General features: G+C 37.7%; 1 protein-coding gene and 1 long non-coding RNA gene across 3 annotated transcripts in view; both read left to right on the top strand.

Annotated features, from left to right (window-relative positions):
- MICU2 (mitochondrial calcium uptake 2) overlaps positions 1-26,115 on the top strand; it is a 143,781-nt gene that overhangs the window by 51,527 nt on the left and 66,139 nt on the right. The gene's annotated exons all lie outside the window — the stretch shown is intronic.
- LOC133223602 (uncharacterized) lies at positions 10,940-14,342 on the top strand. Its single transcript, XR_009728627.1, has 3 exons — positions 10,940-11,587; positions 12,045-12,178; positions 14,167-14,342. It is a non-coding gene; the product is annotated as an uncharacterized LOC133223602 (long non-coding RNA).

The following is a 26,115-nucleotide window of genomic DNA, read 5'->3' as shown; positions in this document are numbered from 1 at the left end:
GGCTTAAACCCAGCCAGTAACTCAGAACCATGCAGCCCTGCTCCCTCCCTCAGGACCACTGCCTCCCCTCCTTCCCCATCCCCCAGCAAGATGGGGAAGAGAATCTAAATATAAACCTCATGGTTTGAAATAAGAACAGCTTAATAACTAAAATAAAGTAAATTACAGTGATAATAGAAAGAATGCCAGCAATAGCAAGAATGATAATAGTAGGGAAAAAAAAAAAATAAGAGAAGAAATGAAAGCTCAGAAAACACAAGTGATGCACAGTACAGTTTTTCACCACCACTGACTGATACCTAGCCCAACCCAAGCAGCGATCTGGGTCTTCTGAGTGACTCCTCTCAGTTTCTATACTTGGCATGACATGCTGTGGTATGGAATACCCCTTTGGCTAGTTGGGTCAAGTGTCCTGTCTCTGATTGCTCCCAGCTTCTTGTGCTACTCGTCACTGGCAGAGCATGAAAGACTGGAAAGTCCTTGATCAGGGTAAGTGCTACTGAGCAACAACTAAAATGTTGGTGTGTTATCAACATTATTTCCAGCCTAAAGCCAAAACACAGCACTGCACCAGCTACTAGAGAGAAAAATAACTTTTACAGCTGTAAACAAGGTGTTGTATGTTGCATGTTGGTTGTGATGCCTAGGAAGCTGACCTTAGAGCAGGACTGTATGAGAGGGTCATTTAGTGAAGGGAGGATTTTAATATCTTTGCACTAGAAGTGTGGAAGTTTGTGAGTTTGATTCAGATGCTGAAGAAAGTAATCCTGTATGTTGCGGTTATAGTGTAATTTTGCTAGTTCGGTTATCTAGAAAGTAATTCTTGAGGTAGCATATTCTTGAGAAATGGCATATTGCAGGTTTGTTCTGGGGTCTGTGATTTGAGGAGAAAAGGACAGTTGTTAATTTTTGATTGGACTACTGATTTCTGCGCCTCAGAGTGTGTGACAAATGGCTTTTGCAGGTGTGGTAATAGAAGAGGTGGTCTTAGGTGCCTCACACCCATGGGTTGCACTTATGTACAGTGCAGTGGAAACCATAAAGTAACTGATTTTCTGAGCCCTGCTGGAGATAAGCTGTGTAGCAGTTCATTTCATTAAAATCTGAAATTACAAAGTAAAAATTATGAATAAAATGCAATGTATTTCCCATTGGTCACATATTCTGTTCATGTTTGAAATGTCTTTAGCATAATTCCTTTCTTGCTGACTCTGAAGATCTACCTTTTGTTTCCTGTCTACTCAGAGAAGGTTAGGTTAAGATGCAAGGCTTCTCTTGTAGGATTGCTTTCCAATTAATGAGTACTGAACCAGATTACAGGCACTGATTCTGCTGTTGTATAGTTTCAGGCACAAAATAATCTCTAATAAATATTTAAATTCTGGTAACTGTTAAGATCAAAATAAGTGAACATTGTTAGCTGATATTTTACTTTTTTTCAGATATCAAATTGGATTCATGCTTATGGCTTTGGATTAAGTACTGATTTTTTTATTTTTTTATTTTATAAATAGCTGTTAGAGTTGATTTTTTTCTGAAGCCTTTTGTGAGTGTCTAAAGATTAATAATCACAAAAATTGTTAAAATAGCTGGCTGGCTTATTTCTAGCATGCTTTCTTTTGCAGATGGCTTTTGAAAGCACTCTGCATTTCAAACCCTAGCATGGATTTAGAATGGCTTTGAAATAGTTTCCAACGTGGCAGAATAGAAAGAGTGTGACATGACTACTTAATCTCTAGCTGGGGCCAAGGGTTCTTTTTACATAATCCCATTATTCTTACAATCTGTTAATGCAATGGAAGGAGTAACAGACCAATGGTTGCAAAAAAAAAAACTTGCAATAAACCAATCACTCATCATTTGGGACTGTAGTATAGAGGAAGATTTTGAGGAGCCTTGTTATTGGTGAATTTAATTGCAGTTGTTATTATTATTATTATTAACAGATGAAAATAAGGCTAACATTATCTTAAAGGTGAAATACATAGCATTCATGTTCCTTCCACTAATTTTTACAACCTGGTAGTGTAAACTGAACCATCTACAGGCTGTAAAATACAAATACATACTTCTAAAATATGTGTTGCATCCGATATTTCACAAAAAAAAAACAAACCAAACAAAGTCTTATTTTCTAATGTGATTACAAACTCAAATGTAAAATAACTAGTATTACAGATTTGTGTATTGACATTCCCTTTAGTTGTGTTTCATAAATGTTTGGTTTGGTACAAAAGACTACACTGCAGTTTTCACCATACCTCAATCTTGACTTAACTTGTGTTAAAGTTTGTTTTGCTAGATCATTTCTATGAATCCAAGCCAAGATCAGTATGTTGAAAATTGTCTAAAGAAAAGAAATCCACCAGAACTATACAAATCAGTCCTACAAAGGTGATTGAGTTTTTGCTTTGCCTTTAAAGATCAAACTTCCTGTAATAATTCCTATATAATCCCTGCGTAGTTAAACAGCACAGTAGTCATAACAGACTTGGAATCTATGCAAGGCATCAGCTCAACAGTTTAACTCTTAATAACAGAAGGATCAAAGGACCTCACTGACAATTTTATTTTAAAATAAAACACGATACAGACATAAATGTTAGTCTGAGTAGAATGCTTTTGTAGCATGCATTTTGGATATTTTATATTGTAGATCAAAACCAGTGCTCCTTGTCTCAGCCACAGAAAGAAATCTCACACACTTCCATCATCCTAAAGCAAATGTTTCACTTCACCAGTTGATGGGTCTGTGCTGAAGCAAAATACTGCTGAGAGAAGGGAACGGATCTGTGATATGCAGCTTCTTTCCCTCTGAAAAAATAGTATGTATGTTTGAAAATGTGGTTTGATGTCTTAAAAAAAATACTCTTAGTGTAGGGATCTTGTATGTTTTTAACTTGCCATGCAACTTTGGATTAATTAAGTAAACTTCCTTTGAAGAACTATGTTGCTGTAGGGTACTGAAAATAATGGAAGCTACAATATCCCATTAGTAATTTGAACGAATTATAGGCTTTTTCGTGTACTGAAGTTTGTCTTTAGAGGGACGGTTGTGTGGGCTTACACAGTTGTCTTCTGGTCTTTACCTTTACTTCTGCTAAGATGAACTAAATCACAAATCTGCTTAAGAAACTGACTGTAAACAGTGTCCTTTTTCTTGGTTCATTTTAAGTGAGATGCTACATTGATAGGAAGTTTGCATCCAGTTCTCATAAGCTGTTATTCTGACATGTCAAATTATGCAATACCTTTTGCTGTCATAAGGTTTATTTTGTCCCAATTCTTAGAGATTTTGAATTTCTAGAAGTGTACCACATCAGTGGAGTAGACACGCTTTCTTTTTCACACTAATACAGTGTCAAGTTGATACCTGAATATTTAAATTAAATACTTCCTGTCAAACATTCAGAAAGTCAACTTTCAATATTGAAGGTGGGAACTGATTCATCAGTGCCGGAATTCACTTTACTGTTGATGACAAGCAGAACGGTTTTTCTGCTGTTTACAAAAGAATACATCACATATGCAGTGTGATTAATTGCCCTGTTTTTTAGTTTAGTAAGTTTTTATTCTGCTAGAGCACACTTTATTATTCTTGTAAGTAGTGGTAGTGTGTGAAAAGAGTCCTAACAATTCCCAGGTGCAAAATTATTTGCAAAGAAGGGAAGAAAGAATGTGAATCAGTTGGAGTTCTTACTCTTAATTTTAAAAATATCTGTCTTCGTGGTGGGATATTATGCTGGTTTAATAGGATTCTGAAAATTGATTTAAGGTGACAGAGGGGACCATTTAAGGCAGATACTTCACGATGAGGGTAGTGAGACACTAAAACAGGCTGCCCAAGGAAGTTGTAGCTGCCTCATCATTGGGGAGTGTTCAAGGCCAGGTTAGATGAGGCTTGGAGCAGCCTGGTTTAGTGGAAGATCTCTGCCAATGACAGGGCAGGTTGGAACTAGATAGTTTTTAAGGTGTCTTCCAACCCAAATTCGATGATTCAAATTTTAATTAGCTGAACTATACAGTCATTTAGAGAGTAATTCAGAGTTGGTGAGTTACTTAGAATCTGGTAAAACATGGAGTCATAGAATAGTTAGGGTTGGAAAGGACCTTAAGATCATCTAGTTCCAACCCCCCTGCCATAGGCAGGGACACCTCACACTAAACCATGTCACCCAAGGCTCTGTCCAACCTGGCCTTGAACACCACCAGGGATGGAGCATTCACAGCTTCCCTGGGCAACCCATTCCAGTACCTCACCACCCTTACAGTAAAGAACTTCTTCCTTATATCCAATCTAAACTTCCCCTGTTTAAGTTTTAACCCATTACCCCTTGTCCTATCACTACAGTCCCTAATGAATAGTCCCTCTCCAGCATCCTTATAAGCCCCCTTCAGATACTGGAAGGCTGCTATGAGGTCTCCACGCATCCTTCACTTCTCCAGGCTGAACAGCCCCAACTTTCTCAGCCTGTCTTTATACGAGAAGTGCTCCAGTCCCCTGATCATTCTCGTGGCCCTCCTCTGGACTTGTTCCAACAGTTCCATGTCCTTTTTATGTTGAGGACACCAGAACTCTACACAATACTCCAAGTGAGGTCTCGCAAGAGCAGAGTAGAGGGGCAGGATCACCTCCTTCTACCTGCTGGTCATGTTCCTTTTGATGCAGCCCAGGATACGGTTGGCTTTCTGGGCTGCGAGCACACACTGCTGCCTCATGTTCATTTTCTCATCAATCAACACCCCCAAGTCCTTCTCCACAGGGCTGCTCTGAATCTCTTCTCTGCTCAGCCTGTAGCTGTGTCTGGGATTGCTCTGAGCCAGGTGTAGGACCTTGCACTTGGCATGGTTAAACTTCATGAGGTTGGCATCAGCCCAGCTCACAAGCATTTCAAGGTCCCTCTGGATGGCATTCCTTCCCTGCAGCGTATCAATCGAACCACACAGCTTGGTGTCATCGGCAAACTTGCTGAGGGCGCACTCAATCCCACTGTCCATGTCACCGACAAAGATGTTAAACAAGACCGGTCCCAACACCGATCCCTGAGGGACACCACTCGTTACAGGTCTCCAGCTGAACATTGAGCCATTGACCACAACTCTGTGTGCGGCCATCCAGCTAGTTCTTTGTCCACCAAGTGGTCCACCTATCAAATTGATGTCTCTGCAATCTAGAGACAAGGATGTCATGTGGGACAGTGTTGAACGCTTTGCACAAGTCCAAGTAGACGACATCAACAGGCTGGCTTTTTTTGTACTGTAGCTGTTAGGTGTCCCTGCCCATGGCAGTGAGGTTGTAAGTAGATGACTTTTTGGTCCTTTCCAGCCCAAATCATTCTATCTTAGTAATGGAAACTAAATGAATACAGAAGAATGCATTTTTATTTTTCAATATAATACTTAACATATAAAACATTTTTTAAAAGATTCTCTGTTCACTGTAACAGACACATATAAAGTTATTTTCTTCTCGAATAAAGGGGACTCTCTTTAATATCGTGACAGAGTATGTTCCTGTTTTGCTAATAGGTCAAAAAAAGTTGCTGCAGCTTTTCCATAGTTAACAGAGATTGATTCCCACTTGGACTTATCAGAAAATCTTGGCTCATTCAGGGTAAATGACAGTGAACCAGCCTCAGTTGGGTTGAACTTTTAACTTTCTCTTCAAGTGGAATGGAGCAACACTCCACAAGGAAGGCACAGAAACGAATCGTTTTAGCAGCAGAAACATTTCTATACTCAAAAAAGATTTTCCTGAATGATTTTATGACAAGTGAAAGTGAATTGTTATACCAGACATTATTTCAGTCTGTTGTGATATTATCCGTCCATTTAGTTGTATTTGAAATACCCAGGTAATATGTTTTTCTGGTGCTGATTAAGATAAGCTGTTGTTCAAATGCACTGTTTTCTTCTTGTCCCACTTCGTTTCCATGGGTTTTATACCCTGAGATTTTCTTCTATTTCTAGCTACTTAAAGTCTGCATATAAATGAAATACCTGTTTTAGTTTGAACATAGTGGATACCTTTCTGTAAGGTTATGATGTTGAAGTTGGCTCTTATCTTCCTTTCTTATTAAAAAAAAACGTAATTTAAGATTCAGTTCTTTGCATTTCATCTTGCACTTCAGCAATATATGCTCTGTTTAAAAACACAGCTGTTGAATTCTGAGATTTAAAAATATTACACAAATACTGTGTACTGTAATAGTAAAAGTGAGATAAAGCTTTAGAAAAGACCACAGAGTAACCCTGCTTGGAGAAGTCAGATGACAGGATAGGTCCCTTTGTTTCCTAAGCAGGAAGATGGATAGGGAAAAAAAATCAGCATAGTGCAGGGTCTGGGCATTGTAAAGGATTGTGCAGATAATGTGTAACATGAAACTGTTTCATTTGTATTCTCTGAGAAATCCAGATGTAATCAAAACTGTTAACAGAATGAGTTTTGTTAAATTTATTAGGGAAAAAAGAGTAAGAGTCCTTAGGACTGCTTTGAAGTCTTGCTCACACACACTATAGAGTCATGATAGCTATCAGGTGTAATTGGGACAAAAGTGACTTTGATCTTGTCTTTCCAGAGTGGACCACCTTTTGAGGCAGGATCTCAGTTCTAGCTAACAAATGTTTAGAGAAGGGATTAGCTTCAAATTCATTTCCAGATTGTGCTTTCTTATTTCAGACTTGGTGCATTATAACTGCGTTGCCAGTTTTGTAATTGAAGACTTAACTCTTTGCTAAAATAAAATGTATAGTTTTCTGCTTTGGCTGCACAACAATTTTATGAAGAAACCATTGTTAGAGAAACATAATGTATGACTGATGATGTAGCAGAATCTCTCCCATGTACAAGAGCTGAAATAGCTGTCTGACACATTTTATGTCCGCTGTCAGTGTACTGTATGCAAAACTCAGCAAAATTGATTTTCACATTCTCAGCACTCATGCTCGGGGTTGTATCTGTTACAAATGGTCTGCTGCTTTTGCATCACAGAGTGAGTTTTCATTTATTCCAATGCATGAGAAATGTTTGCTTTCCTTTTTGCTGCATTAAAATGCTCAAGTAATGACCTGCCAGTCTTATAAATTACATTCCACTACAAGAAGGGTTTCCAAAATTCTTACCAATGGAAACTCAGGTACTAGTGGCCTTAGGATAAGTTTTGGGTTTTGTACTGCTCTATGGGCATCCATGGAGTTGTTACTCCATCTCATCAGCATCTTATCCTTCAAATTCAGAACTACAAACTCACGCACCTGTGCTTACCGCAATTTGTTGATGGGTGGTAGCTGCCAGTGTGAAAAAAGTTTTGGGTGCACACTTCAAATGGTCTTGCTACTGCTTGTGCTGTACATCTGTCAAATTGAGCCCTTCGGTACTGTGTTAGTTAATTCAATTTTTAAACATTCTACCTTGATGCCAGCTAATTCTTCGTATCCCTAGTATTGCCATAAGTTATATGTGGATTTAAAGAGAGGTTTATTGGAGTACACCTCTTTCTGAAAATGGCCCTTGATACCACTGCTGGTAGCTGATCTGTTTTGGTGGTTTTTTTTCTCCTCAGAATGTTTCCTTTACCCTAGTCACTTCTTCCATCATATGTTGTGAGGGTTATCTGAGATTTATTTTCAACTACCAGTACCATTGGATATTGTAAAGGATTTTTTACTCCTCCAGATAAAGTTATTTGAAATTAAGTTTGAAATCTAATGTCATGGCCTGTTAATGTGTTCAACTGTTTATTACATTTTAAGTAGCAATTTTTTGAGAAGGAAGTGATATAACACCATCTCTATCTTTTCAGCTGAGGAATCAAAGCACCTTTTCCACAGATAATGCAGAAACTCTATAGCATTCATTTCTGTCTCCTATGACTGTGAAAAAAGTCACCAAATACAAACATAAGCAATGCTCTCCTTATCTTTCATTTTTTCTAGATTGTTCTGAAAGTATAAATCTGCAGGAATGGCTGGTCTCCTCTAGTCATTTAAATGAAGTGCTGAATGCTGAAAATGTAAGTGTGGGCGATAACTATGTGGTTACTGATCAAAGCGACTAGAGAGAGTGCAAGTTCTGTAATGACTCAGATCATTTTTTGTTATAAAGTCCCCGGGAGCCTTGGACTTAATCATAGAAGATAATTGTGCTTTGAACACATGTAAACTAACCCTGTGTTGTCCATTTTTACCTTTTCTTCACATGCACCTAGTAGTTCATTAAAAAGATAAGTGAAGGTCTAGACTTCATGATCTTAAAGGTCTTTTCCAATCCTGTATGTTCCTAAATTTTCTGTTTCTTTCCCCTGTGAAATTTTTCTTCTTTTTCTTTTCACTTTAGAAGGGGAACTGGAGGTTACACACACCCCAGTCTTACCTAACTGTGCTCTTTTGGTTCTTTGTAGTTTTTTCTGCTTTTAAGACAGAAGATTTGTTTGTGACATATTATGCTAAACAAAGAAGGTGCTCCTCTTCAGTTTTGCACCCATTATAGAACATTGGCTACAGAGAGAAATTTAAATACAGTGAGCATGTCAGTCTTTGAGCTTTGTCCCCTGGGACTCTGGAAGAAAGCATGCTTTCTGCACTATGCACAGCCTGTCAGATTTTAAAATCTGAAAAAGTATTGTCATTATCAAAGATGAGATAAAAAACAAGCAAAATATGCTATTCATAATAATCATTATGGTGTATCCTAATACACGTTCTCCAATGAAAGCACACTTCTGTAGTAAGTATGATTCGATGAAGTTGGATATACTTTTAGAGGTGTTGTAGAAGCGAGTGTCCTGCTAAAGTGTTTCAAAGCCAGGTTGTTGTGTTAAACAATATCCTATTTAAAGCAGTTGATTCCTTAGCAGGTGAGCTGTAAGTGCATCTCTTTTGATAGTTACATACGTGTAACACCAAAATGCTGTCCCTGCATTTCCAGATACTATTGGAGTGTACTTGCTCAATAGCTGGACCTGAAAAATCCCTTAAGTCAGTCATATGCAAAGCTTGAAATCTGTACATCTCCTTTGTTCATAGTTACAAACTCAGGGTGTAAGAACGCAACTGCAACCTAGCATGTGTGGTTTTCCATGGTTTCTACTACCGCGTAACATGGTGAAAATTCCTGTTGGACAGTGAGCTATGGTACCGCATGCCTGCCCATGGGTTTCTTTTCATTGCCCAGGTTCCTGGGGTGGTCGTACTCACCAGGGTGCAGTGATTTGGTGTGCAGTGGCAGGCTGTAACTGTGTCAGTCCACTGACACCTTCAGGTTTGGAAGGACAATCATCATCTGCATATTCTGCTGAGATGTGTTTTTATTGTGATGCAACGGGTCATGTTCACACTTCCAGCTATGCAGTCAAAAATGAAACATATAGTTGTCTAGCACATTGCTTGGAGTTGCAGCTGATGGCCATGACAGAGTTTCATTTACTCTGAGTTCCAGATGAAGAGTGTAAAATAAGGAAGGCAGCTTTTTAGTCAGAGCCATAGGGTATATTTATTATCAAACATCTGAATTACAAAGGAGCAAATTACCTACTGTTTCATTTTAAAGCAAAATAATCATAGTGGTCAGCTTATAATTTTTCATGTATTTATTTTAGACTTTTAGAAAATACAGCATGTCTATGATCTTAAATATAATAGTAAAAAAAACACAAACAAACAAAAAACAATCAAAACAACACAACAAAATTTCAGAAAAATCAGAACTTTGGGGTTTTTTTTTCTCTGGACAATGAGTGTAAAAATTAAGCCAGGGTATTCTGATGGGTTTTATAACTTTGGGGTTAGAGAATAAAGGGCAGCATTAATTCCTGATACAATTCCTTTAGTTTTTGACCAAACTGATCTATGCTTGCTTCTAGCGTGCATCCTCAATTAATCCTTCCATAAAGAAAAACAAAACTAGTTTTAATGTGGGAGCAGTTTGGAATAGCTATTCCCATTTACTTCCCTGCCTGCAGAGCTACAACTGCTGTGATTGCTGTGACCTGGGTAATGACTGTTGTCTAGTCTTTTTCATGAGTTGTGGAAAGTAAGTGGTAGTACTTGGGGGTTTTATTTTCCTTCACGATTTTTTCCTGCCTTTCTCAGGCAGTTGGAGTTACTCATGTGAGCTGTAGGCTGCATATTATTGCCAACTTTCACACTCTATCTGATTTACTACACCTGGTTAGGGAAGAGTTAAGTCAGACACAGTTTTATCAGAGATAAATCAAATTTTAGGTGTCCAGATACTACAAGGAGAGAGACACTCATCTTTCTTTACCAAATCTAGGAGCAGTCTAAGGTAACCAAGTTCTCACTTTTTAGGCTGGATCTGAGAATTTGTCACAAGCATCTAGAAAGTGATCCATGAGTGGCTTTCTGGATAATGACCTGTCCATCATCCCACGTGCACCTACTGTTTGAGATTCAAGGAAAAAAAAATTAATATTATCTCAAAGTAACTAATTTTTCCTTGTTTGATGCAGTGGCCAGAAATAACTGATCCCAGCTCCTTTCCTTATACTTCATTTCCTGAGAAAATGAATTCATATCTATCCATCTATCCCTGGAGAGGCTTCTGCCTCCGTATGGCTTTGCACTCCTTTTGGGGAATCCTTTAACTTTTTTTTTTTTTATTTTTTTTAACATGAGAAGTAATTTTAAAAGTGGCTAACGTAATGCTTCAGAGCCTTTGCCAGAGGAAGTGGTCTTTGCAGTTTGCAAACTGAGAGGGAATGGAAAGAAGTTAACCAGTCAACTTCTCTGTTCATTGGTGACCTGTATTTCAAAGGGGGGGGATTGAACTTCTGTTTGGAGATAACTTATTGGTATCTAATGAGCCTGTACTTAAACCCCTGCCCCAACCTAACCAAAACCGGCTTGAAATGAAATAAAAAAAATAAGAAAAGGGCAGGAGAAAATGGCTTCATCAGATATGACGCAAATGACAAACCTGTAGTCAGATGGCTCAGATTCTGTAGCCTTAATGGATTTCTGGCAGAAGCCAAGGGTAATAATTAAAGTAAAAACCTTAAAGTAATTTTTTTTCCAGTCTGTTTAAACACAGACTGCTATTTCAAATGCCTGTAAGTAAAAAAAGCAGAAAGCAGAGCACATTTAATTTGGGAGTTGAAGATTATTGTTCTGCAGCATGCTCCACTGCATGCAGTCTTCAAAGCTAATTCATATCCCACACTCTTTTTGTCAGTAAATCAGTACATATTTATATCAGTTTTTAGATTTAACTAGTATTTGTTCTTTTAAAATCACTTCTTGTAATGCTATAGGAATGGCAGTGCTGTCATTTATGTTTCTGTAGAACATGTTTTTGATAGTCTCAAGTGTAAAACTACAACAGGAATACTGGTTTTTGAAAGAGGAATTAGTGGCAGGGAATGGGGATTGGATGGAAGAAATCAGGGAAACCTGCAAGTTCTGGTAAAGCTTTCTCAGATGTGATAGCATGGAGAGTAACAGGTGCTGTAGCACTGGTAAAACAGTCTCTGACTTGATAGCCTGAAAATTAGCAGGTGCTTCAACTTTGTTCTTTCATGCTAGAAGAAAAGGAAGATCATATGTGGTGCTGGAGGCTGTCAGCTACTACGTGAGTTCAGTAGACTTGCTTATTGAAGTAAAAGGTGGTAGAGCATCATTTAAACTATGAGTGTAACTGCGCGAGTTTTGAAATGGAAGTATTTGCTGCACCGATGCAGTGCAGAGTTCTACATCAAAATCCCAGAGTTCTAAAATTCATGAGGAAGTGACAATTTAGAACTTTCTTTAGAGGAGGAACAAATGTACAGAAAAACCAGGCTGTACAAGTGCTAGCAGTTTTTATGATTTATCTGCCCTCCTCACATATACACACTGAGATGGTCATTGTCCTGAGTTGCTGTGGTGAGATGTAATATTACGTCAATACTATAATTAGGAAGGAAAATTAAAGCCTTTTAAATACCAAAAAAAAATTGCCTTATAACAGATAGTGTTGTTATTTTAAATTCTGATAGTTTTCTTGCAATTAGAATCTGGAAACAGCTGTTTGCTGTATGCTTAAGTAGGTGGAGTTTGTGGGTGTTTGGTGAACTTAGATCCCACCTGGCCTCTAAGGGTTCACACAAAAAAAGCCATGAACCTGTCACAGATCTCAGACCAGAATATTGCTGACTGTTCAAGACTGAGTACTGAACTTCAGGTAAGTGTGGTTTGAAGTGGCAGGATTACATCTGGGATAAGGGGGGCAGGGGGGGGCTTTTTTTCATGGCAGCTATATGAAGCTGCTCAGAAGTGTGAAGTGTTCAAAGTAGTCCCAGCAGATATGTATTATTGGAAAAATGCAAGTGAGGTGGGCAAAGCTGCCTGATAGATTGCAAAACCATATGATAAGTTATACTGATCACATGCATATGGCCCCCATATAAGTAATGTATATTTGTGTGCAGCGATTTATCCTCCACACCACCTTTTTTGTAGTAAAATTCAGAGCAATGAATTAGGAATGGTACAATCAGATATAAAAGGATTTAGAACTGTTTAGGTGACTGGGCCAACAGCTGGCAAACACAATTCACTGTGGAAAAATGTAAAATAATTAGTCTGGGAGCAAGAAACTGAAGGAAACACAGTGTATGCTGCAATGGAACAATCATTCAGCACACTGATGAGGAAAAGGATTTGAAGGTTATTGTGGAAAAATCATTGAAACCATGAGGCTTGTGCACAGCTGCAAGAAAGTAAGTTACTAGGTTGTATCAGAGGGATAAAATACAAAATCAGAGGCGATAGCATTACAGGAGTGTTAGGCTCCATCTGGAATACTGTATGTAGTATTGGTCACCATGCTGCACAAGGAAGGTATTGTCTGGAAAAGAGGGGAAAAGCAGTAACAAAGGTAAATATTTTATGTGTGAAGATGTGGGAGGATGATCTAGTAAAACAGATACATATATCCTTTACTTTGTACAAGATTAAAAATCAGGAGTGATTGTAGAATGGAGAAATAGAAATGGGTAACTTGGGACTGCATAGAAGGATTGATAAGGATCTGGAATAAATTATTTCAGAAAGTCTGTTGGTATATATAGCATACATCAATTCTGTAGATTTCATAATGAGAATTAAGGGGAATGACAATCCATGGTAAATCTGTGATTGAGTTTTAAATTTGAAGGCAGGCACACGAAGCTGTTTCCCTTCCCTCCCCGCTTAGAGGTTTGCAGCTTGGATGACCATAGTTTTCATACTTACTACAGCTCGTAACTGGCAGGGGGGCACACAGTTTGTAGCTAAGAATTATGCTTCTGTGTCTGCTAAGAATGCTTCTAAGTACATTGGGGAGTACCCAAATTGTTCACGCTGTGTATTAGGAATAACATGTTCATTCTGCCTGTGCTTTTCTGTATTTCAAAGTCCTGCAATTACAAGTTAAGGCTGACTTTCTAGTGTCTCTAATGCCATTTCAGGATAATGATGCACTTACACAGCATGCCACAGGCTTGGAAAAAGTGTTTTAGAGTGTTTGCTGCTTCATCAAACTTAGTTCTTCTACTTAAAAAAAACTGGGGAAGAGAAAGCCAAGCATATTAAAGAATATGGCATTCAGAGTTTATGTAAGTGGTAAAATTATAGTTGAGAAAATATGCTAAAGCAATTAAGCTATTTTAAGTAATAAAACTTTTTTTTTCTGGATTGAGCACTTGGCTGGGTGAGATGCTTAGCTCTTTTTTTGGGGCGGGGTGGGGGTTTTTTGTTTGTTTTTTCCTTTTTTCCTTTTTTCCTTAATTCCTAGCTAGCTGTTGCAGGAGCAGTAAGACAGCATGTGAATAATAGATAACCCCATGCACTTCAGTCAGCGGAGAAAATTGCTCTGCAGATTTGAACTTAGCTGTCTGCATCTTTGGATCTAAACCAGATGCAGCAGGTTAGTGGGTTAATGTTTGAGAAAGCAGCTTGTCAAATTCAGTGTAACTTGTTAACTTCTCCTGGGAACCTTTTCAATTTTGGTACCCTGCTTTGGAAATTTTGAAGGGGTTTGGTCCCAGCTGTTTCTCTGTTGTCACATGGCCGTGGCAATGAGAACAGTTCTGCTGTAGTCCATGTTCAGTGTGCTGGGGCCATTTCTTAAGTCTTTTGTGGAGGCATACAACAGAGCCCAGCACTCAGTATTTGATGCTGTGATTCTAGGTAGATACTCATGAGACTGGAGCATCTTTTATGAGGAGAGACTGTGGGAGCTGGGCCTGTTTAGAAAAGACTGAGAGGGGATCTCATTAATACATACAAGTATCTCAAAGGTGAGTGCCAGGAGGATGGTGCCAGACTTTTTTCCATTGGTGCCCAGTGACAGGACGAGGAGCAGTGGCCATAAACAAAGACACAAGAAGTTTTGCCTCAACGTGAGGAAGAACTTCTTTATGTTAAGGGTGGCAGAGCCCTGGAACAAGCTGCCCAGGAGTCTCTTTCTCTGGCAACATTCAAAACCTGCCTGGATGTGTTCCTGTGTAACCTGCTTTAGGTGGCCCTGCGTTGGCAGAGGGGTTGTACCCAATGATCTCCAGAGGTCCCTTCCAACCCAAACGATTCTGTGATTTACATACCTTTATATACCTAACTGAGGAAGTTGACCTTTAAGTCAGTCTGGCATAAGTGGGAAGGAGCAGTCTTCAGCTTCTCCTTCTCTCTGCAGTTTGATACCAAAAATTTATTGACACCCCTCCTAATTAGTGTTTGAATTCTGGAGCAAATCAAAGTCAAGGATATAATTCTTTGATAATTAAATAAAAGAAGATCTGTTCTTCAGTCAATACTGCTTTTGACCCTCTTTTGATAATGTCACTTCAGATTGTTTCCAAGAGTTAGAGAAGGGTGGCATACGTAATTGTTAGACTCAGGTCAGAAAAGCTTCAAATGTTCCCTTAAAGACTGTTTGGCAATCATAAAACTGCTCAACTGGATCCACAAGATCAATGAAGTGTGAGAAAGTAGATCAGTTTTGAGTAAAACCGTGTATAGTTTAATTTGAAATGTGCAGCTGCAGTTTTGCAGAAAACAAAATATAGTAAGCACAATGCTTTTATTCAGCTTGGAAGTGAAAGCATTTTTTTCCAGCTATCAATTTACAGCTTAAGATAATGGATTTTGGCAGAGTGCAGAGCTATTAAGTAATGTTTATTAAAATGGATAAGGAAGGATTTGAGAGGTGGCCTGTGAAAGAGAATTTTTAAAGGACTGTTTAGTAGAATAAAGAAATAGCATTTTATTCTAGAAGTAAAGTTTTATGTCCCTTTCATTTATGATCTTTATAGGTCATTAATGAAAACAATTATGGTGATATCATCTTATTATTTAGTACAGTTTGTGAAGCGGTATGGAAACTGTACTTATGGCATTTTTTTCACCTCTACTGTAAGGCTGGAAAACTTAAGCTTGTAAAACATTTATCTGAAAGAGAGAAATGATGACCTATATCTAAGTTTGCTTCAGTCACAAAACTACCATATAATTTGACATGAACTTGACATTCCCAGGGTCTTCACAATAGGCAATAGATGTGTGAAGCTCCATGCCAAAAGTCATTAAAGCCACTACAAGTTTGCATGGACTCAAGGAGATGCTGGGCAAGTGCCAGAAAGTGATACAACCAAGAATTCTCAAATACATAGAAACCACATCCAGCTCAGGATGTCCCTCAGCTCAAAATAGATTAATACTGAGAGAATATTTTTATTCCTTCCGAAGCATTTGCTTATGGCCAATGCTTGAATTGATGCAGACACATTGCTATTGCACTTTTAGTATAATGTCTGACTCATTCAGATGCTCTAACCTTGCAGTCACAGAACCGTAATGAAGGAGAAGGGATATTGGATGAGGTGGACCTTTGGTCTAACCCAGTGCAGTGATTCATCCATTCTTCTGAGACCATCTCTGACCAAATTTGGGAAGGTATTTAAGTGTTTTCTAAAATACTTTCAAGGTAGGGCTAGACCTGTCGGTTCAGCTCTGAGCAGGAGCTTACAGTGTATGTGTAAGTCTTACAGTGTATGTGTGCATATTTTTGTTTTTCTGAATAGAAATGCTTTTGGAGTTTGTATATCTGCTAAGAGGTCACAGAATTGAAATATTCCAAATGGAAGGTCAAAGCTTTGGAGCACTACAGAGCCTTGGGCACAGGGTTGCCTTGGCACTTTTTCTGCAGTTAGAAGCAGGGTATAACTACTTTAAACGAATATTTTATATTAATAAGCTTTAATGTCATATATATCATCCAAAGATTTCCCTATTTAGAATAATGTAAATATTACTGAGTTTACCGACACTTATTTGGGCTGACTTAAGTCTATTCTGCATGAGCAATAAAAATATTAAGACATGATGACATTCAAGGTAGGTATGGAGTTTATGCGCCCCTGTATGCGTCTTTGCAATAGGGGGTACCCTGGGACCCCATTCTTCACTGCAGATGTTCCCCAGAGGTTGCCTGTCTAAGTGGAGGTAATGGCAAGGAGAGTTTGAGCTTGGCCGAGCACGTGCCCTAGCTGCAGTGGGGACCAAAGAAATGTGCATTTCTCTTCCATTGTCTTTCAAAATGATTAAGGTGTTTCCTAAGCACAGTGAGAACAACCCTGTAAATAGTATCTACCCATCTCATTATTGGCTTCAGTGCTACAGATCCAGAATGAATCTGGGGTTTATGGATGATGGTTAGTGCTAGCTAAACATCAAGTCACCAGTTTGTGCTTTCAAATTGTTACATTATAGTGGTGTCTAATGAATCCTCTGCAGCAGATAGGGGAAAATTTACTTGCGTAATTTTAGGTACTAGTGTAAATATTTACAAATCAGCAGACTGTCTTTGAAAAATGTAGGCATGCTTGAGGTCTTAGGATGTCTGAGAACTTTTATTTCAGTAAGAGGAAAGAGGTTGGACAAATGCAGCATTAATTTGAGTCAGTCTGGTTTTTACACAATGTCATCCATCTTGAATTAAATGCTGTAGTCAAACTATTTCACAAAAGAAGTCTGAGATAAAGATAATCTTAAAAACTTTGAAGAGGAGGAGAAGAGGGAATTGCATCAGATGGAGTTTTGGACCTCCCAAAGAAATGTAATTTTTGTGCTAATAGCACAGTCTGCTTCCAAGAATATGGCAGCTATGATAAATGAAGCAACACTGATAACCACCAAGGTCTTGAAACAGAAAATCACCAGATGCTTGATGACCTGCTTAAATGGTACAACCTCTACAAAAGCTGTTTAAGGTGCAGCCAGGATTACTAAAAACAACTTTATCTGTGATACAGAGGAATGTAGCACAGAGAAATGGATGATCTACCAGGTATGGGTTTCTGCTAAATTGAGATGCTGCAGAGAAGAAAATGTAGTGCTGCATTGTGACCTTGCAGTTGTGCTGAAGGTGCAGCAGTGATGGGCTTCAAAGGGAGGATTGGGAAAACATACTTGAACTTTCATTATAGAAGGAAAGTTCAAAATTAGAGAATGGAATTTATAAACACAATAAAAAATGAAGGGTTATTACAACTCTGCTGTAATCAGGAATACACTGGTTTTACACTCAGTAATGGCTCCAATTAAAATAAATATTTGTCAGTGTTACCTTATTCAGCATTTCATACTGAATTAATTTCAACTTAAAGCATAACTGTTACTGAAACTACTGAATGTAAAAGGGATCTTTTGAACTTCTGTGATGTAAATCTAATATCCTGGACAGTTACCTTCTTGACATCCACTTTAGAGGTAGTAAGACATTATCCCGTTGCAAAGAAAGTGTGAGTATAAATTAATTTAATGAATTCTGGCTTCTGTTATTTTCTGCTGGTGCCCTTTACTTTGTCTCATCTGTTTAGTTTTCTGGTTTTTTTTTTCTGTTAGAGGTTGTCAGAAACTAATCTTAGAAGTTCTAATCTACACAGCAATGTGCTGGAACTTTTAAGATCAATCTTGCCAATATTGCAAACTTAAAAGTATTACACAAATCTGATTAAATAATGGTACTTAGTTCAAAGCAGATATGTCAATATTTAATAATAAATATGGTTTTACTAATAAATATGTTCTAGGAAAAAATGTTGATTGCAATGTTCAATTAGTCAGTGGGAATACCAGAATTTAGATTAAACTTTCAGTTTGATTTATGTTTTTCTGAGCAAGTGGCACAGCAGAACTAACTCTCTTCATCCAGTCTTTCCATGTGTAATCTTTGTGTCAAATGAAAGTGCTTTAGAAGAAAAATTCTATGTAGGTAGAAAGTTTAAAAAAATAAGCAAGTCTAAAAAATATGCCTGGTCATTGGAAAATAAATATAGTACGTTTAGGACATTTGGGTTTTACACATAACATTGTCACAAGATCAGTAACTCCTACAGAAAACAGATCATTTGTTTAGAAGCAAAGTCAGCAGCTTGATGGAGAAATAAATATAATTTTACAACTTAATTACAGTGTAAACATTTCTTGTGTTAGCAAATACTTTGTTGTTATTGTTGTATTAATCTTACAGGACATATGGATGTTTGTTGCAGGATCTCCTGGGACCTGCTAAATCCTCTGAGCATAACTCTGGTTGCTGTTGTAAAGAGCTAAACTTTTTAGCCATTTTTCATCTTTGTGACTAAACCTTTAATAAATAAATTTTAAAAAAGAAAAAGAAATAAAGGCTTTAAAGAGATTCTGTTTTCTTTCCTTTACATGTTGTTATTCTCTGATTTTTTTACCACTGTGGAAGTTTTATCTCATAGTGTTAGTTCACTGTATTTAAAAGTGAAGAATTTCACACTTCCCAGATGCTGTTGAGTCTTTGGGAGGGTTGGTGGTGGTAGGCTTTTCTATGGCAACCTAATCAGTTCACTCCCCATCACTTATGGCATCTTTTTAAGTACCAAGCTCTCTGAGAACTGAGAAAATGTCTTGTTGTAACATAGGTAATAATGAGGTTTAAAATCTGATAGACTTTTTGTTCAGTACAGAACATATTGTGGCATATTCAGGTATTTCATGCTTATGTCATTTACACATGTCTAACTTCAAAATTTTTGTTGTAAAGGCTGGAGAAAATAAAACTTTCTCCTCCCATCACCAACCCCCAAACGTTTCAATCTTCTGGGGGAGCAGTAATGTGATTAGCTCTGCAGTGTTCACATTATCACAGAAGGGAATTCTGATTCTTTCTGAACACAGTTTTCCTATCTTTCCAGCAGTCTGTCACATCTAGGATTGTTATATATTCATTCTTAAGGGAATGATACTTTTTGACTGTTGCCTACTATTTGGGCTCTCCTTTATTTTAAACAGTATTTTTTTTATTTATTTATTTATTTATTTACTTTTTGAGTATTATAGCAAGTACTTGTGTAGTTGCATGCCCTCTTCTACTTTGGTGTATTACTACTGCAAATTCTAAAATTCCTAATTCATCAGTAAATGTTTTTATGTAACTTTGCTGTGTAAAGCACTGCTGCCAGTGTACAACTGGTATGTACGCTGGTATGATGTACAGTGACCTTTGATACTGTTTAATACATGTGTGGATTAAAAGAAGTGCCTTAAAGCACCACCTTGTAGAGCAAGTGACCAAGGAATAATAAATTCAGGGCTCCTGTCTCAGCTGAGTACCAGCCAACAGAACATTCTTCCAAGATTCCCTGCATTTTTTTACTGATTCTTTATGTTGAAGACTTTGAAAAGGAGATTATTGAAATGTGGATAAATTCGTAACAGCTACAAGTTTCTTTTAAAGTATTTGCAGACTGACTAAGTAAAAGAGACATTTAGAGAGACTGATGACAGCTAGCATATATGATGCTTGCATATTTAAGATTGTAATTTTTTTTTCTCTTTTCTCTGATAATGTAGTATAAGCATTTCTAAGCCTTACATAGGCGTCCTGTTTGGCTTGGTTTGAGTTGTATTTACTTTTCTGTACAGAAACCCAGTTCTTAGTCCAGGAACATGAAATCACAGGATATTTCTGTTCTAGGGGTGCTTGTCCTTGGTATACAAGTAGTTGTAGATTTGTAGGTTTTGCCGCTGCATGGTTGGTTTTGATCAGTGCTGTGTTAGCCAGCTCAGCAGCTGCAGTGCAGGGTGTATTTCTTTGTAATGCACTCCCGGTATTGTGATGAAAATTCCCTGGTGGGGCAAGTCCAAAGTACCTAGGTTAAAAATTAACAGGATTCGCGTTTTAATGTGTCATTTGGCACACTGTGTGTTTCTGTGAGTGGTATGGAAGTCTGAGGCTGTTTTATGTTCACTTCTGCGGAAGGCACCTTACATTCCAGACACTGTTTAAAACATTTTGGATGTGCAAACATGTTAACAATAGTGCTTAAACAAGATTGGTACTCTGAAATGTGTTTCAAAAACATGCGAGTGGCAGTCTTCTCTGGTGACAGGGAGGCAGTTTCTTTCAGTGTTTCCCTTGAAGTGTATACATTGTAAAATACCCTGTGTAAAATACCATGTAATTCCTTTTCAGTAATGCTTTTGGCACATTGTTGCAAACATAGGGTGTACAGACCTATTGGAAGTGTGTGTAACCATTGAGAGAGGCGCTTTGAAGTGGTTTAAAAAGCTTGTAAGACCGATTCTGGCACATTTTGGGGAGATTTTTTTTGTTTGGATTTTTTGTTTGATTAGTTGGTGTTTTGTTTGTTTTAAGTTTTCTCCTCCTATTATCACCGAACTCCCTACTATCTTAATTCCCATCCCACTGTATTTACTGCCTCTTTTTTAGGCCTTATACAGATTATAGTAGCCATCTTCTTTCTGATCGCATTTATATATGGACATGGATATATCTCAAAGTGTGCAGCCATTAAATGCTTTTTCTCCTACCTTTGTGGTTGTTACAGGATCAAGCCCTATGACAGTAAAAGCTTTCAAAGCTGTAAATCATCAGGTAAATATATAGCACCGTGCAGCCGGCATGAGTCGGGCTGCAGAAATTCTGGTTTGGAGTTGCACTTCTCAGACTGACATAGAGAGTCCTGTTTTGAACGGCATGCAATTAAACTGAACCGCCATGCAATAAATGGATTATCTCTTGATGAAGTTCAGAACAGATCAAGTAGAGCTACTATCTAAGTTATCCAAACAAAGGAAGAAGCTATTTGAAAAGAGCATATAATTTCCTTCTACAACACAAGCCCCCATGAGAGGTAAACTCCTATTAACTTGAAAAGCCTAAAAGATCTGCAAGCCCAGGGTAAGCAAAAAGTTCAGATGGCTAGAGCCTCTCCCAGTTCCTCCTGAGGAGATGTGCTGACAGACACTCCATACATCATTTGAATTGAAAAACAGGAGGAAAAATAAAGATGATACAGCATTTCAGGAGTGTGGCCAGGAGGTTGAGGGAGGTGATTCTCCCCATCTATTCGATTCTCGTGGTATCCCCCCTGCAGTACTGTGTTCAGCTCTGGGGCCCCCAACCCAAGAGGGACATGGATCTGCTTGAGGAAGTCCAGAGGAGGGCCACAAAGATGATCAGAGGGCTGGAGCACCACTTCTAGGAAGACAGGCTGAGAGAGTTGAGCTTATTCAGTCTGGGGAAGAGAAGGCTCAGGGGAAACCTTAGAGCAGCCTTTCAGTACCTAAAAAGGGAGCCTACAGAAAAGATGGGGAAGGACTCTGTCAGGGAGTGTAGTGATAGGACAAGGGGTAAACTGTTCTAAGGTAAACCATTCTGTGATTTTAGAGGCAATTAATTAAGCACCATGTATTGTTAACATACTTGTACATAGCATCTTTCAAAAATATTTAGCTCTTAACTTTAAAGATAAATGCATTCATGTCTTCACATCTTAGTGATGGACTGAAAAAGATCACTGAGAAGCAGGTCCAACACATTTTTCAGTTAAGTCTGCTGCCTGTCAAATACAATAGCAGTGTGATGAGCTTTCCTAGAAAGCTGTATGAACCCATTTCCTGGGCATGTTGCCTTTGAGTTATCTATGTGGTCCCCCCACTGCTACATATGTATTTAGTACCTCTGCACCAGTGTGTTCAAGTGGCATGTCAGACTCAGCAGGAGAATGTGTAAGTAGGACGGTGTGATAACTTGCAAGTTGAGGTGTAAATGTATGGTTTGTTAAATAAACTGGTTCTCTAGCTTGTTAGAGTTTGGACACCTTATCTGCCTTTGTTATGTTGTTAGGGCAGATGTGTTAGTTTCTGACTTCTTTTTAAGTTGATGTTCAAAAGCAAGTTCTGCTAAGGCTGAAATTTCTAGAATTGAATAGTGAAATTAAAACAAAAAAACCTTCTAAACCAAGATTGTTTTCTGTATTCTTACATCTGGGTTGATTCTCCTTTCAGCATGGGTTCTAGTGACAATGGAAGATGTGCTCTCTGTAAACCAGTTTAGTGTAAACTCAGTGAAATTGAAATGCAAGGGGAGGGAGAAAAAAATTAAAATCAAAAACATCGGGGGTTTAGATGCAAATAGGCTGTTCAGCTGCTGCTTCAAACGTAACCATCACAAACTAGTACTAGTACAGCAGAGTTGTCTGAGCAGCTATTTGAAAGAAAGAAGGGGAGTGGCACCTGTTAGTGCATAAAAAGGGCTTCATCTAATTTTGGAGTATCTATATTCAGCAGCATTAACAGTAGCCAAATACAAGGTATTGCTTTTTCATTCTCCTCTTGTCCTTTTAGCAGTCTGTTTTGTGTCTCAGAAGTAGCTCCTGAGAAGGTATTTTAATATTTTGTCCATTCATAGTTGGTGATTTTGGGGCTGTTACAGCTTTTTTATATAGTTTCACATTGATAAACAGTCATTCAAATACTTAGAACTTATTTCCACACAGAAATCAGTGCTGCTTTTTTTTTTTGTTTGTTTGCTTCTTTTCTAGCTTACTTTAATGTCCAGGCTTGCAGTTTGATCTGCAAGGTCAGAAAATATAACATTGAAAAAAGTCATACACGTCAATTCACTACAATAAGAACATTGTGTTTCTGATCTTATATCTTTAACTTGATGTTGGTTTTGGTAACTGGTGCATTAATACACAGATCACATTCTTTACTGTGAAAGCACAAACTACTTCTGCACATACTTACACAAGCTTTCTTAAATACTACAGTCTTGAGCTGTCTGTAAGTGTAGTATTTCTGTCAAATGGATTTCTTGTCAAAACCCTTTTCATCTATCAATTACTGCATCATATGAAATTTTCAGACCTTGAGTTCCGAGCATTATCCTCTGTGTATTCAGGGTATGTGCTGGGTAGGTTAACATGTGCAGCAGGGTTTGAAGTCAAGTTACATTTTCTGTTATTTTGATCATTTCAGATTGGATTGAGTTAAAATTGAGATACAGTAATGACACAAGTTAACTGCAAAGTTTTCATCAGCCTTACAGAAATTTGATACGGAGTTGCTAAATCCATCTGTAGATCTAGTGTAAATTAATGGATCCAAACTTAAGGCTCCCAGAGAGCCTGCTGGCACCAACTGGATTTTAATTACATCCCATGCACTGGTTTAGTTATCCTTATAGCAGGTAAAATGAGTGGTGCAATTTAACTCTTCAAGATCAGAGAAGAAAAAAAGAGCATTGATCCTCTTTCCAGAGGAGGGGGAAGAAAAAGTTTTATAGCTTAATTTTTTTTCCCCAAGGGAAAGTGAAAGAAGGTGTATAGATGATGGAGGGAAGAAAGGCAATGAACGGGTACAAAGAGGCAAAGTAAGTAGATTATTTAGAAATGAGTAGAGTGGAGAAAGAAAAATTATATTGGGAAAAAATAACTGGAAAATGTAGGCTACAGGCAGAAAAAAATTACGATGGAAAATATATAAAAGGTGCAGACACATCAAAACACCAGATTCTGTGCAAAGGCATAAAAATTAAAATGGACAAAAGTGGAAGACAAAATTTTAAGGGAATGGTAAATGTATACGTGTATTTTAAGTCATTTCTGATTCATAATTAACTGCAAATATTTGAGTTTGTATACAAGTACTTACATTTTGAATGGATGCAAAATTTGCTTAGCAGTTTCACCAAGATCAGATCACAGGGATGAGCAGTGTTAGAAAAATCTCAGGTAAGGGTTATCAAAACTTCGTTTATGCAAACCTTAGTTTTTATTAATTAAAAAAAAAAAAAAGTTACACTGAATATAAAGCTTTTACTTGGCTTCAGCTTGCTATTTTTCATGCCAAAAAGATCAAAGCCAAATAGTGAACACCATGAATTCGTTATTAGCATCCTGAATTATGAGACTGATAAACAGATTCATTACATCAAGCTGAAAACTAATTGTAAGACATAATGTTGTTGCCCTTATGCATCTCTCAGTGCAGTAAGCCCAGACGGAAACAATAGTTTTCAGTAATGCTTAGAGACGCCAGTGGTTGCTTATCCCCTGATTCCTTGCCGTGTCAACTGCAGAGGAAAACACATCCTTCTAGAGATGTTTTCGTGTCATTCGATTCTAATTTGCCATCAGCTATCGTAACTTTACCATGGATATTATCAATATGGCATTGGAGGCTTGACATAAAACCACAAAGGCAACTAAATTCCAAGTTAAAGCTGAAACTTCATTCTTAATTCACCGGGTTGTGTGGGGGAACATGTGGGAACACCCAGTGTTTGAAGCCCCAGCTGTACCCACACACAATACAAGTTGAGGATGGAATTTCAGCCCAAGCCTTAACATTAATGCAGCATAGCTCTGTTGTGTGGTTTGGTTTCTTCTTGCATGGCACTGTTAAAGACAACAATAAACCCAAGTGAATCTCAGAGTAATTTTAAATTATGCTTACAAGAATCTCATGCAAGCCATAGTAATAGATTCTTCTCACATGTCGCCTCTCAGTAAATTTGAATTTTTGTATCCTGCTTGCTTTGAGTTTTCACTGTTGGAAACTGCTCAGATGTTAGATTACACATACCTTAATATCTGAAGTCCAGCCTTAAATACATAATTGTTTCCTACAGTATACCTGTCTTTACTTGATGCTCATTTTGTGAAATAGAATTAAAGAGGTAAACTTTGCTTTTTGCCCTGCGCATGCATTTTTATGAGCAAAATGAGCTTTGACAGTGTTTTTAGAAACATCAGGAAAGTCAAATCTTTTTTATCTGAAGGACTACTTGGATGACTTAGGAAAAAGTACTTGGAAATTAGTCAGGACTTAATTGAGTGGGAATGATACTGAAATGCTGGGAGACAATTTGGTCCCCAGTGAATGCTTTAGGTTTGTACTTTAAAAGAAGATCAATCTTAAGTGATTGAATCAGCCTTTTCTTCAAAACATAATTTTCATTCAGTCTTTGATTAGGCATTTGGAATGTGATTAGAATAGTTATTCAGTCATTTATCCCTTCTCAGAACAAATGAGAGTTATGTTTCTAATCTACTTTCATAAATCCATAGCTCTCTAAATCTTCCTATATATTTCCATCCTTTACCAGCTGTTTTCAGTGGGTCGAGCATCTCTGCTTGCTGAAGACATGGAGAGATACATATCAGTGAAAAGAATAGTGAAGGAAAGGGATACAGCTTTTAAAAGAGTATGTAAGCTGCTGTTGTAGACCCATCTACATTTTAAACTTAGCCACATGACATGGCCTGTACCTGCTTCAGGATGCCCATGTCCTCTTTTCTGAGGTAATAGATCTGCTTTTGCTCAGGAATAGGGACTGTTCTAAACCATAGAATAACTTGATCAATGGCAAATAGTCGTCTAGAAACAATAAACAATTTGGTGGAAAAAGGTGATATAGTTAAAGCAAAGAGTCTGGTAATTATGCTTCAGAACACCCTCTGAAATTATGTTTTGCATTGGAGAATAATCATAGTGAAGTGTTATGCTCATATTGTTTATTTAGATTATGAGAGTGGGTTTGTGAGGTGAAACAGAGAAGAACAGAGGCAGTATGAGGGTCATATTTGGCAGTGCGACTAATGGAAGTGTGATGACTAAAATATGAGAAAGATGTCACTCAGCTTAATTAAATGCTGGCAGTATGTTTAAGAAGAAATTATGAAAAGTAAGCATAAGATCGTCAGTACATTTAAAGGCCAAATGTTCAGCTACATTCAATTTAATTAAAATTGCACAAATAATTGTATTGAATATTTTTTACAAATTATGAATTATATG

The sequence above is a fragment of the Neopsephotus bourkii genome, unplaced genomic scaffold (genome assembly GCF_033783945.1).
Source record: "Neopsephotus bourkii isolate Nb327-2 ecotype Australia unplaced genomic scaffold, CSIRO-AGI_Nbou_v1 NB_1638, whole genome shotgun sequence".
NCBI lineage: Eukaryota > Metazoa > Chordata > Aves > Psittaciformes > Psittacidae > Neopsephotus > Neopsephotus bourkii.
The sequence above is the reverse complement of the archived record's forward strand: the minus strand, read 5'-3'. Positions and strand labels throughout refer to the sequence as shown.